An 18,708-nucleotide genomic window follows, 5' to 3' on the forward strand; every position below is an offset into this window, starting at 1 on the left:
AACAATATGTTAACTTTGAAAATTAAATATGACATGGAATAATGTAAAAGAGGTAAATATTTATGCACGTTTTGTTGGAGGCAAAGAAAGAATACAAAATGACCAACAGATGGTGCTTCATATGATACAAAAGTAATAATTAGTATAACAACTGATTTTTAGCAAAGACATTTTTCTTTATAGCAAATGCTCAACATGTCAGCCATCATTTATCAATAATACTTGTAGTGAGGGGCAATGTTTTGGAAAGCACTCTACAGCGTATCAGTAAGCATAGTGAGGAACTGCTTTCATATGTGGTGTTTTAGCATCCCTAATTAGGATGGATGATCATGGCAGACTTTCAATTTCAGGTAACCCCACAACCAATAACTACACTGGATCATGGCAGACTTTCAATTTCAGGTAACCCCACAACCAATAACAACACTGATTGAGATCTGTGGACCTGGGAGGCAAAGCATGATGGAAGTGATGGCTCAACATGAAATCCTCACCGAACAAATAACATGAAATCCTCACCAGACAATGTGCACAAGGGGCCTATAGCAGTATAGGGTGGGGAGGCAAGGCATGATGGAAGTGATGGCTCAACATGAAATCCTCACAAAACAAGTAACATGAAATCCTCACCATACAATGTGCAAAAGGGACCTATAGCAGTATGGGGTGGGGCATCATTCTGCATAAAAGTCATACCTTCCAGCAGGTGTTTAACAGCCGGATTATGGATGATGCAATTGTGTAACATTCATATCTTGCACCCATTACACTGTTGTTGTTGTTGTGGTCTTCAGTCCTGAGACTGCTTTGATGCAGCTCTCTATGCTATTCTATCCTGTGCAAGCCTCTTCATCTTGCAGTACCTACTGCAGCCTACATCCTTCTGAATCTGCTTAGTGTATTCATCTCTTGGTCTCCTTCTATGATTTTTACCCTCCACGCTGCCCTCCAATGCTAAACTTGTGACCCTTGATACCTCAGAACATGTCCTACCAACCGGTCCCTTCTTCTTGTCAAGTTGTGCCACAAACTCCTCTTCTCACCAATTCTATTCAATATCTCCTCATTAGTTATGTAATCTACCCCATCTAATCTTCAGCATTCTTCTGTAGCACCAAATTTCAAAATCTTCTATTCTCTTCTTGTCTAAACTATTTATCGTCCATGTTTCACTTCCATACATGGCTATACTCCATACAAATACTTTCAGCAATGACTTCCTGACACTTAAATCAATACTCGATGTTAACAAATTTCTCTTCTTCAGGAACGCTTTCCTTGCCACTGCCAGTCTACATTTTATATCCTCTCTACTTCGACCATCATCAGTTATTTTACTTCCTAAATAGCAAAACTCCTTTACTACTTTAAGTGTCTCATTTCCTAATCTAATTCTCTCAGCATCACCCGACTTAATTTGACTACATTCCATTATCCTCGTTTTGCTTTTGTTGATGTTCATCTTATACCCTCCTTTCAAGACACTGTCCATTCTGTTCAACTGCTCTTCGAAGTCCTTTGCTGTCTCTGACAGAATTACAATGTCATGTGCGAACTTCAATGTTTTTATTACTTCTCCATGGATTTTAATACCAACTCCGAACTTTTCTTTTGTTTCCTTTACTGCTTGCTCAATATACAGATTGAATAGCATCGGGCAGAGGCTACAACTCTGTCTCACTCCCTTCCCAACCACTGCTTCCCTTTCATGTCCCTCGACTCTTATAACTGCCATCTAGTTTCTGTACAAACTGTAAATAGCCTTTCACTCCCTGTATTTGTCCCCTGCCACCTTCAGAATTTGAAAGAGAGTATTCCAGTCAACATTGTCAAAAACTTTCTCTAAGTTTACAAATGCTAGAAACGTAGGTTTGCCTTTACTTAATCTTTCTTCTAAGATACGTCGTAAGGTCAGTATTGCCTCACATGTTCCAATATTTCTACAGAATCCAAACTGATCTTCCCCGAGGTCAGCTTCTACCATTTTTTCTATTCATCTATAAAGAATTCACGTTAGTATTTTGCAGCTGTGACTTATTAAACTGATCGCTCAGTAATTTTCACATCTGTCAGCACCTGCTTTCTTTGGGATTGGAATTATTATATTCTTCTTGAAGTCTGAGGGAATTTCGCCTGTCTCATACATCTTACTCACCAGATGGTAGAGTTTTGTCAGGACTGGCTCTCCCAAGGCTGTCAGTAATTTTAATGGAATCTTGTCTATTGCCGGAGCTTTGTTTCGACTTAGGTCTTTCAGTGCTCTGTCAAACTCTTCACGCAGTATCATATATCCCATTTCATCTTCATCTACATCCTCTTCCATTTCCATAATATTTTCCTCAAGAACATCGCCCCTGTATAAACCCCCTATATACTCCTTCCACCTTTCTGCTTTCCCTTCTTTGCTTAGTACTGGGTTTCCATCTGAGCTCTTGATATTCATGCAAGTGGTTCTCTTTTCTCCAAAGGTCTCTTTAATTTTCCTGTATTTAGTATCTACCTTACCCCTCATGAGATAAGCCTCTACATCCTTACTTTTGTCCTCTAACCATCCCTGTTTAGCCATTTTGCACTTCCTGTTGATCTCATTTTTGAGATGTTTGTATTCCTTTTTGCCTGCTTCACTTGCTGCATTTTTGTATTTTCTCCTTTCATCAATTAAATTCAGTATCTGTTCTGTTACCCAAGGATTTCTACTAGCCCATGTCTCTTTACCTACTTGATCCTCTGTTGCCTTCACTATTTCATTCCTCTAAGCTACCCATTCTTCTTCTACTGTATTTCTTTCCCCCATTCCTGTCAATTGTTCCCTTATGCTCTCCATGAAACTCTGTACAACCTCTGGTTCTTTCAGTTTATCCAGGTCCCATCTCCTTAAATTTCCACCTTTTTGCAGTTTCTTCAGTTTTAATCTACAGTTCATAACCAATAGATTGTGGTCAGAATCCACATCTGTCCCTGGAAATGTCTTACAATTTAAAACCTAGTTTCTGAATCTCTGTCTTAACCATTATATAATTTATCTGAGACCTTTTAGTATATCCAGGCTTCTTCCATGTATACAACCATCTTTCATGATTCTTGAACCAAGTGTTTGCTATGATTAAGTTATGCTCTGTGCAAAATTCTACCAGGCGGCTTCCTCTTTCATTTCTTAGCCCCCAATCCATATTCACCTACTACGTTTCCTTCTCTTCCTTTTCCTACTGTTGAATTCCAGCCACCTCTGACTATTTAATTTTCATCTCCCTGCACTACCCAAATAATTTCTTCTATCTCATCATACATTTCATCAACTTCTTCATTATCTGTGGAGCTAGTTGGCATATTAACTTGTACTACTGTAGTAGGCATGGGCTTCGTGTCTATCTTGGCCACAATAATGCATTCACTATGCTGTGTGTAGTAGCTTACCCACACTCTTATTTTTTTTCATTATTAAACCTACTCCTACTTTAGCCCTATTTGATTTTGTATTTATAACCCTGTATTCACCTGACCAGAAGTCTTGTTCCTCCTGCCACCAAACTTCACTAATTCCCACTATATCTAACTTTAACCTATCTAATTCCCTTTTTAAATTGCACTACCAGTTTTAAAAGCAGCACCCCTCATTTCTTTGAAGAAAAAGGGTCCAATCACAATTAATGTGGTAAATCCACACAATGCTATGACTTGCTCATCAGGATATGGGGGTTCCAGGTCTGTTCTAGGAGTTTTGGTAGCCCAAATTCTGCTGTTTGGGGTGTTAACAGACCTGCAGAGTATGAAATGTGCTTCATGGGTCCACAACACATTAGATAACCAGTCATTATTTTCACCTATTTTGTGAAGTGCCCACACTGCAAATGCTCTCCCCATCACAAAATCAGTGGCTAACAGTTCATGATGACACTGGATTTTGTACAGATAGAATTGGAGGGAATGCATTACAGTAGCACATAGAATGCTGGTGTGATATGTGACTTCATGAGAGCTGACTTCACCATGTGGAGGTCAAAGTGCTAGAGTCTCCACTTCTTCCTGAACTATCCGAGCAGCAATAGCACTTGTGTCTGGTCACCTACTATGAGGCCAATCATTTATACATTCCATGGCTTCAAATTTTGTGATCATTTTTTACATAGCGACCTTGGATCAAACCCACATTCAAATGGAGATCTTTTTTCTTGGTCATTAATTAATTTTTTTGAAAGTCACAGGATGTTCTTATAGCAATCGTTAAGCTGCAGCAGTGGATTCTTGCTTTTGATAGTACAGTTTCAGTAACAGTGCCTTTTCTGGTAAAGTCTTCATGCTGAAATTGCTGGTTCATATATCTCCCTTTCTTACTACAGCTCATTTTACACATAATTCTCTGTCCAGCGCCGTCTTTTTGGTCAGTTCTTGCACTCATTTTTGGTTTCAGTAAAAGCCCTCAGTGTTTCAGGAATATGTGTCAAGTTTTACCTCTCTACCTACATTATTACATGAATTAGAGCATTTTCAAATGTTAACAAACTTTTGGGTCACCCTATACACATATGCACACACTGTGTATAAATGAGCAGAGCAAGGAGGGTTACACTGTGGTGCCTGATGGATAAGTTATCAGTGACATGTGACAAGTTATTTTTCTGGCATTGTTAGCATCAGTGGCCAATAAATGTCTTCATGCTGTAGGCTCTCCCAGGTCCATAGACAGTTCCCCAATATAGCTGTCTCTGCAACTTCCGTCCAGTTTTTCTCAGTGGTGCTCTATTATACTCATAACCTCTCTTGAATGTCAGTGGTGACAACATCTAAAAAATACTACTTCTATTTATCACTTGTGGCCAAGTATTCTTTAAGGGTTGGGGCCTCTTACATTGACTCATAATAAGTGAAGAATATGACATCTCATAAAATGTGTTACTAGTCATGTGTTGCAAGTGTATAACATTTTTCTCTGTATTGCTTTGATCTGAGATGAAGGGTTTATGATGGAAATTTAGGCTTTTTTGTCCATACAATGATTTACATACATACACTTCTACCCTGATTAAAATACCATAATGCTAGATGTAGACGATGGAAAGGTGTATATAGAAGTTATGAACGATATCAGTTACAACTTTTCATGTGGGTAATGTCTGATGTGTTTCTCCTTACATGAGTATGATGAAATCATAAGGAATTAGTCTTCAGCATCTTCCAAAACTTTGGTCATTGGCTTAGTATGTCTCAAAGGAGGAATTGGTATCCTACATCCATTAGAGTGTTGCGGTAGTAAGATTGACAGTAGGCAGTAAATAGTCACAACAGTTGTTTAAACAACGTCACAGCAGTTGCAAACTATAGGAGAGCAATAGTAATGTTCAAGTCGAAATTCCTGTAGCAACATGTGAGATTATATTTCATATTGCTACGTACTGAGGTACATTTAGTGTGTCATAGTGATTAGTGTTCCTGGCTGGTGTGCTGTAGGCCATGAGTTGAAACCTGATCACCAGCAATTATTTGTTATTTAGTATTTATCATTCCTGGAAAGTCATTGAAATATCTTATTTTTGTAATGTTTGTATCTACTGAAATATTTGCTGTCTGGCTTCTGGAATATTTGATTATATAAATATACACACTCATCCAGGAGGTCAATTCTGTTCCGGCTCTACACTGGTGTTCGTAATAAATGTATTTTCAATGTTAAGTGTTTTATTTCATTGAGGACTCAGTTTTTGGATTTGGACTTGATTGTAGTTATACAGTGTGATATCATTTTAAGGAGACACTGGGTACTTGCAAACATTTACATCATCATGGCTCCTATTAGACAATGTAAAAACTATAACCTACATGGACAGGAACCAGAATGCAGGCAGTTCATTGTTCTCATGGTCTGTACATATAGGAGACCAATGTATTCCAAGCCAACAACAAGTCAGCTGGACATCAAGCATCCAGTTAATGTTCTCTGGAGAAGCTGGTGAAGACCCAACAGATTGACTAAAAGGATTTAGCCAAGATGCAAATACAACAGCTGGAATGACTTGATGTGTTTGGCAAAAGTGCACTTTTACTTGTATGGCACAGCCTAGGCTCAGTTGAAGGACAAGAAAAAGAAGCTCAGTAGGTTGAACCAAAGTAAATATTTGGTGACAATCATCAACAAGTCCACTTAGCAGACAAAAATTTGAAGAATTGGGCCCAATATCATGGGCAAATGACACAGCGTGCACAGAATATTTCAGCCCTAAGCCGCGTTGTGAATCCAATTAAGGTAGAAGTTGACAAAATCTCATGCATGATGAAAGGAGTTACAGAAGATATGTACCATGCTCTTTTGGTAAAGTATGTAACATGCCATGAAATTCATCAAGTGGTGCCAGTGCATTGAGGAAATGTGACAGAAAAGAATTGGACAAAAGAAGTACTGGGTTGTTATAATTAAACTGATGGTATTCTGAGTGGTGCAATGTGAGACACGTACCTTGTAGGATGCTGAAATTTAGAAGGCACATCCATTAATCAGTGCACTCATGGAGTTTGCTGAAAAGAAATAGCAGTTCTACTTTCTGTCACCAGTGAAAATATGGTGCTGTAAGCAGTAAGAATGTGGTGTGGGTACAGGAAAAAGGGAGGAATGATCAAATACATGATAAAAGTGCTTCTGGCCTGTTTATTAGGATATGGTCTCAATTACAAGTGTTCAGTATGGTCTTCTGTCCCAGCAACATGCTGCATCTGTAACACAGCTTGAAAGGCAGTTGCTATCTGCATATCCAGTGTAATCTGAGTGATATGTTGTACATTACCCTTCAGATCCAGAATAGTCTGGATACAGATCTATAAAGGCAACCAGAAGGCACACAGATTTAGGTCAGGGGATATAGGATGCCACACATTGTTAAATATCCTAAAGATGATGTGATTATTACCGAAGGTCTCTCGAAAGAAATTTTTCACCTGCCAAGTGACATGTGGTGTCACCACATTTTGCACGAAAATAATGGTGAAGACACAGTTGCATTCTTGCAAAGCTGGAATCATATGTTGCACAAGGAGATACTTATAATGTGCAGATGTCACTGTACACCTAACAGGCCTGAGAGTTGTCATAATCCTTGAAGAAAAACAGACTGAGAATGAAGGAGCTTGTGAAACTACACTAGACAGTCACATAAACTGAGTGCAGTGGGTGTTTCTACACAGCATGCAGGAGAGTAGAAACCTGCATGTGATGCTTCTGTACATTAATGCCCCCACACAGAGTAAAATGTGCCTCTTCCATCCAAAGAATATCCCCCGCACATGCATGCTAAAAAGTAAAGAGCAAAGTCATGGTGCTGTAGGCTATCTTGGGGCTTCATTTGATGCACATTCTGAATCATGTAGGGATACCAGTGTTAAATGCACCACAAAATATTTTGAACTGTTGACCTGGGAACCAAGACACAGCTCAAGTACTGGCTGCAGAATTTGATGATGGTGATGATGATATTTGATTTGTGGGGCACTCAACTACACAGTTATCAGCATCCATACAAATTCCCAGACTTTAATCAGTCCTATCTCACCACTTTCTCAAATGATGATGAAATGATAAGGGTAGCACAAACACCCAGTCCCTAGGCAGAGAAAATTTCCACACAACCGGGAATTGAATCTGGGTCCCTGTAATTCAGAGGCAGCAATGCTAACCACTAGACCACGAGCTGTAAACTGCAGAATTTGAAGCATGTGCTGCACAGTCAGCTGTAGCTACAGGAACTTCATCAACAACTGCCATGGGAGTGGGCTGCCTCCCTTTCCCTGCTGCAGCACCCAATTGACCTGTTTTTTATCTTCTTTTTTTTCTTTTTTTTTTCTCTCTCAAATTTTTTCATCATATTTGTTAGCACATTTATTGACATGGGGCCTCTTCGCAGCTGATTCTGTCAGTGATAATCCTACAGTGCAGCATTTCTCTTGCTGTCATTTTGATAAAGCAACTTTACGAGCAGTGCATGCTCTTTCTTCTTAATAGCCATTGCATTTTGTACAGTAAACTTCAACCTTCTTAGCCATTTACACCAACAGTCATTTCACAAAAGAAATCAACATGTTACCAAGTAACAAACAGGATACTGACATCAAAACTGGAAACGACTGTTTAAACCTTATTTTCAACTGGTGGCAGAAAGGTTATCATTTTTCTCAGGATACTCCATGGATGCTACAATTAATGAATACACTTACAATGGTTCAGTATCCTGAAATGTATACACCTAACACTGCAGCACTCAGAATACTGTCTGTTTAATTGTAACCACCCAGTATGACTGACTCCTGAAAGTGGGCCCTATGGCAGTTGTGGAAGACCATCTAAACATTGCCTCTCTCATATTCTAGGTAATGAGAGAATAGATGCAATGTTCTATGGCAACTAGAACTGTTGGACCAAGTATGTAAAAGATAGCAGCAATGAATGTTGATCCAATATGTCAGGAAATTATAGAGAATGTAGAAGAATCTCCACCACCAGCCAGATGTGCTAGGAAGAATGGATTCAGCCATCTTAGACATGTCACACCTATCAAATGACAAACTATCACCCATCCAACGCAGGTACAACCAACTCTTTTGCCAAATACAATGCACCATAGAAGAACAGACATTTGGAGGACAGAGGAGAATACACCAGTGGGTATTCACTGTGGATGCTGTGTTCACATTGTACACTAGTGCAGAGAAAGAAGGCGAGTTTTCAACAACTACACTGTAAGACAAAACAAACAATGTACCACAAAGAAAGTGTCTGAATGGCATGAACTTTGGTAAATGTGATGTACATGTACAGACAAACAAATGATTACACTTTCAGAAAAATTGTCACAAATTGAGCAAGTCAGTGATGTGTTGGTCCACCTCTGGCCCTTATCCTAACAGTTATTTGGCTTGACATTGATCGACAGAGTTGTTGGATGTCATCCTGAAGGATATTGTGCCAAATTCTGTCTGATTGGAGCATTAGAGTGTCAAAATCCTGAGCAGCATCGAGGGCCCTGTCTGTAATACTCCCAACATTCTCAACAGGGTAAAGATACAGAGACCTAGCTGGCTGAGGGTTTGGCAAACATGAAGACAAACAGTAGAAACTCTTGCTGTGTTTGGGCAACATAATCCTGCTGAAATGTAAACCCAGGGTGGCTTGAAGGGCAACAAAATGAGGCATAGAATATTGTCAACATACCACTGTACTGTAAAGGTTCCTTGAATGACAATCTAAGGCGTCCTGCTTGAAAAGAAATGGCACTTCAGACCATCACTCCTGGTTGTCAGGCTATATGGTGGGTGGCAGACAGGTTGGTATCCCACTGCTGTTCACTGCATCTCTGGAAATGACTTTGGCCTAGAATCTCACTGGCAGGAGTAGAACTGTTTTCACTGATGAGTCCCACTTCAAACTGAGACCCCATGACCAGCAAAGACATAGACATGTATGGAGTCACCCCAGACAGTAGTGGTACACCAACCTGACTGCTGCCTGTAACCAGAAGTGATCGTCTGGGGAGCCATTTCTTTTCATAACAGGACCCCTTTGTTTGTCACCTGCAGTGCCCCATTTTGTTCAATCCATGACAAACCATCCTGGACTCACATTTCAGCAAGACAATGCCCACCAGCACACAGCAAGAGTTTCTGCTGCTTGTCTTCATGCTTGCCAAATCCTATATTGGACAGCAAGGTCACCAGGATCTCTCCCCAATTGAGAACATTTGGAGTATTATGGACAGTGACCTCCAATCACCTCAGGATTTTAATGATCTAATGTGCCAATTTGACAGAATTTGGCCTAATATTCCTCAGGAGGACATCCAACAACTCTATCAATCAGTGCCAAGCCGATTAACTGCTTGCATAAGGGCCAGAGGTGGACCAATGCATTAATGACTTGTTCAATTAGTGAAGCACTTGCTCTGGAATAAAGCATCCAATTTTTCTGAAATTGTAGCCATTTGTTTGTCTCTGCATGTACATCCCATCTACTGATTTCTGTCCCATTCAGATAATTCCTTTGTGGTGCATCTTTTTTTTTTTTTTTTTGCTCCTTTCTTCTTAGAGTGCACTGCTCTATCAGCTACAAACAATCATAACAACTCTGTTCATGGCAGTCAGCAGAAGATGATTATAGTCAACATTTGGAACAAAGTCGTTCACTGTGTCCTGGAAGAGGTCACTCCTCAATATTCTGCAGCCATCCAGTGCCACCATACATTGGTACCAGCCACCCCATCTATCCACTGACTTCAGGAAAACTGAAGTGAGCATATACAGAAGTGAGGCTGCCAAAGATTCAAATGCTCCATGGACGACAGCCACAAAGATGTCAGGAAATCTCACTGTCATCATTGATGGCCAACCTGGGGAGCGAATTGACTTAGGTGCTTCCTTCTGTAATGTTTAATGCTTATTGTCATCAGCTAAGAAAACTGTGTTCTGTGATATGAAACTGATTCTGCTGAAAGTGGTAAACAGAAATACATTCACCTGACAGGAACATGTGTCATAACAATAACTATCAATGACAGACTGCAGCCCTTCAACAAAATGTAGTCACAATGCTATTCTTGGACAGGATATCTTACAGACATCACAAGCAGTCATAGACTCAGAAGATAATCACTCCAGTCTGATGAAGCTATTTCAACAAGCAAACATAACAAAGATTGTTCTAGGCATTTGCTGCCACTGAAGATGTTGTTCTGAAGCAGCCAGAAATCATTCATCTGTCATAAGCAACCACAAATTGCCCCTACATGTGTAGGACAGAAAATGCGGGAGAGTAAGCTATTATCAAACTGCCAATAAGATCTGGTCTGACCGAGGAACAATGTCACTGAGCAACAGCCATTCTGCATCAGTTTTGGATGTTTTCAAATACCAAGTTGAGAAAAGACAGACCAAATGGCCCACTGTAAAATACTGTATCAGCACCTGGGATTATCCTCTGTTAGACAGCACTCATATAAAGGGTCCCAGGCTGAGTGATGGATAATGCAGGAGAAAGTGGATATGTTGCAAGATGGCATCACTGAACCTTCAGAGAGTCCATGGTCCTCTCCTACTCCGTGTGAAAAAGAAAGATGGCATTTGACATTTTTGTGTCAACTATTGATGACTGAACAAAATATTAGCTGAAAGGAGCAAAGAATTTCTCAACTTTAGACACAGATACAGACAGCTATCAAACTGAGGCTGATGAGGCTGACAGAGTAAAGACTGCCTTCATAAATCCTGATGGCCTCACTAAGCTTAAAGTTATGCTCTCTGGACTGTGTAACACTCTTACCACCTTCAAATGTATGATGGACAACCTCCTTCAACACCTTAAATGGATGACATTGCTGTCTGGATGACATTGGATGTTTTTCAAAGAAATTTGAAGAACATCTAAGCCACCAGAGAACCATGCTGAAGAGTGTTCAGACAGCAGATCTCTGCCTAAATCTGAAAAAATGCCTCTTCACCACACAAGAAATAAAATCTTGGGGCATCTAGTAAAAACAATGGAGTCATTCCTCATACAGAGAAAGTAAGAGCAGCCACAGATTTTCTGACTCCTTGGCACATTCATGATTTAAGAAGCTCTCTCTGAATGTGCTCATATTACTGGCTGTTCATGAAGTACTTTTGTAGCAAGGCACAACCTTTGCAAGAAGTACTGCAGGAGATGCAAAATTTTCCTGGAAGAAGGTGCAAGGTAGTCTTTTACTTGACCTGAAGGAGGCACTCAAATCTTCTCTAGTTTTAACATTGTATGACGAGAATGCTGAGACAGAATTTCATACTGAAGCTAGCAGTTATGGAGTAAGTGTAGTTTTAGTGCAAATTCAGGGATGTGCTAAAAAGGTGATAGCTTATGCTTCTAGAATAATCTCCACGTCTGACAAGAATTACTCTACAACTGAGAAAGAGTCTCTAGCAGTTTCCTGAACCATCACCAAGTTCAGACCATATTTATTTGGGAAAACATCCACTGTTGGGGTGGACTGATATTCTTTATGTTGGCTGATTAGCCTGAAGGATCTGTCACATCAACTAGTAAGATGGGCACTGAGACATCAGGAGTATGACATAACAGTGATATACATAAGAGAATGCAAACAAAAGGACACTGACTGCCTTACATGGAATCCTTTGGTGGGACACAGCACTGCATTAAATGACACTTGTGCAGAATAGATGGAAGGTCCAGTACTGCTGGAAACCACGGAAGCCTTGAAAGAGGAGACAATGACCAAAAGAGAATTCCAGTAAATAGACAAAGCAGTGTATCAAAGTAACTATGATTCTGTAGGATGGAAATGGATGTGCATCATTCCTGCTTATCTATGGCCAGGTATCCTGAAGTATTTTCATGATATTCCATCTGGTCATCTGTGAGCAGTGAAGGCTCTAAACCAGGCTCATCCAAACTGTGCCCCTGAGGCTCTAGCCCCCACGATCACCTGAGGACAGCACCCAGGGCAAGTTCGTATGATGTTGCAGTGGCCAAGCCATTTCACCTAGCTGACCATGCGGTCCACCCACTGCTCCTTGCCATGCTGCTGTATGCACACTTTGAACCGAAGACAGACTGCCACACCAGCAGTGGTCAAAAGCACTGATATGACACAAAGCCATTAGTCAACAGACATAAGGCTACAGTGGATTAAAATGGGTGGTCAACAGCAGCAGAAAAAAAAGCAGGAACAACCTGTCCACACTATTTAAAGCCAACTGGGAAATTAATTTCTTTTGTACTGATGCCTAAAATCATGCCAAATGTTTAGTATGTCATTAGAACCTCATGTATTTAAAAAAGTACTCAATTGGTCCGTACTTTAATACCTGTCACAAAGATCATTCAAAAATGTGTCACAAGAGGAATACCAGTCCAAGTTTGAAGAACTGAAAGAAAATTTCAAGCGGCATTACAGTGAAGTAAGTGTTTTCCTATTGTATGACTCTTTATTATTTATAAAGATGATAAATAAAACAATGTTTTATAATCTGATTTGTCACTAACAATGTGCCATTTATCAAATATTAGATTGTCAGCAACAAGGAACATTTCTTTTCAGTTAATTTTTATATTTGGGTTGCATTAAATCACGTTGCACAAGAATAACAAAAACTTTCAGGTGTGTTATTTTTTGCCACTTTCTGAAAAGCCATCACAAATGCTCTCTCAGACAGCAAAGTGTCATTAAGAGTCATTCTTTTTTTTGCGTATTTTTAGTTTGATGGATGGGAAAGCATATGTTGTAGTTTGATCTGTGTTTTCAGTTAATTAAAACAGAATATTTCAATGGATAAAAATTTATTTTGCAACCAGATTTTGCCGTTCTTGCTAGTATCTATAACTACTTTTCAGAGGAACTGGAGGAAAATGCACCAAAAACCAATATTTTCTTGTTAGTTTTTTTATTTGAGTTTCTATGAATGAAACAATTAATTGTTAAAATGATAAAAGTGTTTTAAAAACAGTATTGTCCAAAATTAATTGTAAGGGTGTTTTTTTTCTTTACTGGGATGGGAGCAGGAAGCAGGTGGGCAAAGTTTGTGCGCAAGTTACAAATGCTTGCTGAGAATTGCAAAAGCAGGGAAATCCTTTGTGGCTGGGAATTTCATCAAGGATGGTCTTGTCGACTCGGTGGCTTGTATTTGTCCAGCAGACCTCACAGAAAAATGATAAAAAATAGCTCTTTTGCCTCAAACTGTTGCTTGCCGAATCAAAGATATGGCCTTAGATATGGAGCAGCAATTAATGGAGAGAGTAGCAAACTTTGTTTCATTTTCTATCGCTCTTGACGAGTCCATGGACACTGCAGACATATCTCAGCACATCATATTCATTTGGAGTGTTGACAACAATATGAATCTCACCAAAGAATTTCTTGACTGTGTGCCATTAAAAGACACAACAAAAGGCTTGGATATTTTTCTAGATGTGGGAAACATGTTCAATTCAATGGGTATAAAATGGCAACACCTGACCAGTGTAACAATGGATGGAGCCTCGCACTATGAGGGATAAACACTGGATTCCTGGGTTATGTCAGGTCAAAAATGGCTGAAGTTGGCTGTTCCTTATTCACAGCAATCCATTTTCTTGTACACCATGATGCACTGTGTGTGAAAATTGTCAACATAAAAAATGTAATGGACACAGTTGTTTGAACGGTAAATTATCTTTGCTCCCATCGACTCACGTATCGCCAATTTAAAGAATTTCTGGCTGATATCAAATTGTCAAATTGGAATACTGAGACATCCCCTACCATGCCAAAGCAGGATGGCTGAGCAGAGGGAAGGTGCTTCACTGGTTTTTACCTTTGAGGGACGAAATCAATACCTTTTGGAAAATGAAAGGATGTCCGGAAGAATTACTTTGTTATCCTAAGTGGGTGGCGAATTTGGCTTTTTTGAGTGACCTAACTGGTCACTTAAATTCTTTGAACATTTCACTCCAAGGCGAAAATCACTCTGTTGTTGATTTAGTGCAGATGTTTTAACTTATTTTGTGGGAAAAACAGTTGTGCGAGGAGAATTGTGGACACTTCCCTGCAGTAAACAGTGTTAAACAATATGTGGATTTTTCAGATAATGTTCAAATCATTTGTGAATTACAAGAAGAGTTTGAAAACAGATCTTTGGGGATAGGTGAGCTTCAACTGAGCTTAGATATATTTGTTTGCCTATTTTCCCTTTGAGAAGAGGATGTCTCATTAGTGTTTCAACTAGAGCTGATTGACCTGCAGTGTGATATTCACCTGAAGGATCGCTTTCTTTGGATGACTTTTACAGCTGCTTTCCATGAGTGACGTGTCCTCTTTTGCATCAGCATGTAGCCAAAGTTCTCTCAATGTTTAGTTCCACGTATATTTGTGAGCGATTTTTCTCCCTTTTAAAGCTGGCTAAAACTAAGAACCATTCACTTCTTAGCAATACAAATTTGACTAATTCTTTGAGGTCAGCAGTCTTCTGGAGTATTGTACCAACACTAGAAAAAACATTTTCTTGAAAAAGAAAAAACATGTAAATTGTTAACTGTCCTCTTTAACAATGTTGACTGTAAGATTTAAGGTCTTTATAACCTTAATTCTATTTTTTAATAAGTTTTCAAACTTGTTCAACTAAAATTATTGCATACAAAATAGCAAACTCAGGATCCGATGTCTGAACTGTGAAAATGGATACAAAAAGCTGTAGCATGAAGTAAAAAATAATATTTATTTGTAACTACTAACAGTAAGAATGAGACTCTGTGTTCTTTACACAAAACTGTTTATAGAATAGAATATTTATGACACCAGTCCATTTAAGAAATTGATATATCTTTCAGAAGACGCCCACTTTACATATGATGAGTGTCCATGTGCAATATTAATATAATCATACTGTGGGTCAGAAAAGTACTTCATTTCTTGTTTTGGACATTGTTTGCTAAAGCTTTACTTAGTAATTCTGCCACACAAACACTAATTGTTACCTAAACAGTAAAGGGTTTGCTTGTTTTACCGCTCATGGACCACTTTTATAGAGCTGCGCTTCATCTGTTATCTTGTTTACATTCACTCTGCCTGTGGGACAGTCCAGTACAGAGCAGTGCTGTGCAGTCTCTCTCACTCTGCAGCTATCTCTCATGCTCCTGTGCCGACACTAGTGACACACGGACACATATGGGGTGCTGAACTACAGTGCATTGTGCCTGCGGAGCACTGCTGTGCCTGCCTGGTGAAATTGTTGTGTGAGCTTGCAGAATCTGGCCAGGTTCCTACCAAGCCATTAGAAACTTTGTGAGGCTACTGTAAGGCATGCCAGTTATGGATGCAGTTATCGCAATTACTTCTGGAGCATATGATACCAATCCTGCCTACAGCAGTACCATTCCATCAAACAGAAGTCAACCTCTTGGGGAGGTTCCTGGAGTCAACAAATGGGAATCAATAATTAACATTCTTCACTGCTTACCTAACCCTTTTATGCTGTTCCCAAAGCTGGGACAACTGCTGAAGCTCCAAATAATGCAAAATTCCTTGTAGAAGACATCTATTTGAAACATAGAGCATCCCCTGTGATGGTCTCTGATCTCAGGAAATTTTTTCAATTGTGGCTAGTATCAGAGATAATTTCATGTTGCAACATCATCCAAAGGATGGCAACTGCCTAGCATCCACAGATGAATGCCATCACAAAATGCTTTAATAAGACATTGCAGATATGCTTTCAACATACATTAATGTTGAACAGAAAGACTAGTATACAATATTGCCCATTGTGGCATTTGTTTATAACACAATGAAGTAAGACACTACAAGCTGCACACAATTCTTCCTGCTACATGGTCATCAGGCTGAAGCAAAAATGAACACATATTTGCCATTTAACTGAACAACTCTCTGGATGACTATGTGAAATACCTTGTCACAAGAACCAAAGAAGTGATGCAGCTGATTTGCACATCATCCCAGGAGAAAGACTGAGAGCACTATTATGCCAAGTACTGGCAAGTGAGATACAGAATGGGAGATTTGTCATGGACATTTACATCTGTGTGGTAAGTGGGATTATTGGAAAAGTTACAAAATGCTATTTTGGGTTGTATCATGTCCTTTGTTGCTTGTCAGATGCTACAAATGAAGTTGAGTTTTATGACCATCAGAACTCAAAACCTCAGAAACACCATCATCCATGTCCTCTGTATGAAGTCCTGCTACAGTCCAGAGGTGCTAATACATGATAGGGGGTTCAAGAAAAGTTAAGACCCACTCAGTGATCATGAAGTTTCAATGGAAGGTGTTACCTTTGATACTGATTGCAATGAAGAGGGTGTAACAACATGACCAGAATGTTAGGATGCACCAGTGCAGTCATACAGAGGAGCATTACAAGATATAGATCGAAGGTGCTCAATTGAGAATTTCTGAAGCAATTGGTTGCAGATTCTGCAGGAGAGAGCAATTTCAGAATGTGGTACATGCAGTGTAGTCTAGCAGATAGTGTTGCTGGCATTTGTGCTATGAGTCATCAGTTCATACTACCTCCAGTAATAATTTTTTATTTATTATTTATCATTTCTGAAAGGTTCTTGAAGTACCTTACATTTTTTAATGTTCGTATGCACTGTGATAGTCAATGTGTGTATAAACAGCTGCATTCTCCATCCAGGAGATCAGTTCTGTTCTGAGTGTATGTTGATGTTTGCAATAATTGTGCTTTCAGTGCTAAATGTTGAATGTACTTCATTTACAACTCTGCTTTTGGGATTTGGACTCGAGTGTGGTTATGACTTAACATTTTCTACAAAAGTTACAAGTGAAAATCACTTAATTTTATTGGTGGTAATCAGCTTCAGTTATTTAATAGCCATCATTACACGAGCTAAACGAGGAGCTATTGTGCAACCAACTGCTTGGTGATGGATATCATGTTATAGTAATAGTGGCCCTGTGCACAGGTTCTTAATTGATCTTATGGCAATTATTAAATAACAAACTGGTTACCATAAATAAAATTAAACAATTAATAATATGCTTAGAGATGTTCTGGCAAGTTGTTGATTCCATTTTTTGCACAGTATTTTGATGACCAACCCTGCCATCTTCTTCAGGTGCTGCGAGTTTTGCTGTTATGTGCACTCACTACCTGGACTTGTTTGAAGTCCAAGTATTGAGTACACATAACAGTTGTTGATTCCATTTTTTGCACAATATTTTGATGACCAACCCTGCCATCTTCTTCAGGTGCTGCAAGTTTTGCTGTTATGTGCACTCACTACCTGGACTCGTTTGAAGTCCAGGTATTGAGTACACATAACAGCAAAACTCATAACACCTGAAGAAAATGGCTGTGTCAGTTGCCAAAATATTGTGCAAAAAATGGAATCAACAACTTGGTAGAACACCTGGAAGTACACTATTAATCAGTTGTAGTGAGAAACCTACAGAGGTTTTTACTGATAATTTTTTTTTTTTTTTTTTTTTGAAATTCAGCTGTTTGTGCTGTGCCCTGGTTGGAATGCTTGTGTGAAGCTCATCTAGTAGCTATCTAGGCAGGTCAGGTCTGATAGTTGGCATGGTGCCGCTGGTTCTGTGGGTTCCCTGTTTAGCATGGTAATATTTCTTCTGAACTGAGTCAATGGAGCATATATGGTACTGAGATTCAGTGCAAAGTTACACCATCACTGCGCAACAGTCATGTCAATGAGCCCTCCATCTGCAAGTAGACTCAAGCCTTGCAACTTTGAAAGTAGTTAAACAAGCATAACTATCTTGTTCTTGTGAGGAGCATGGCATGTCAAAATCATTCACACTGTAATCTGAAAACCTCTTTTTCAGGGATCCATGGATGAGCTCCAGTCATAACCTGAGGCAATGCTAGTTAATCCTTTTACTGCAGCCATTGGGAACTCTCCTGGCAGCATACAACAGTAAAGTTTTGCCAGCTTCCATTTGACCAGTTGTACAAAACACAAAATATTGTTTCTAAAATGATAGTGTGACCTAGGACACAAGATAGAAATTGTCTTGTGCTCAGATGATTCTAACATCACTTAGCACCATCAATGATCAATATCTCTTTCTGTGATGTTAAACATATGTCCACTGAGTAGCAATTGCTGGAGGGAATAACAGACTACTGTGATTTGCCAGTAGTAGATGCAAGCATCTATGTGTGAATAAAAATGTTACTTTTTGCAACTTTTAATGAGACAAAAAT

Source organism: Schistocerca gregaria, chromosome 8 (genome assembly GCF_023897955.1).
Source record: "Schistocerca gregaria isolate iqSchGreg1 chromosome 8, iqSchGreg1.2, whole genome shotgun sequence".
Lineage (NCBI taxonomy): Eukaryota > Metazoa > Arthropoda > Insecta > Orthoptera > Acrididae > Schistocerca > Schistocerca gregaria.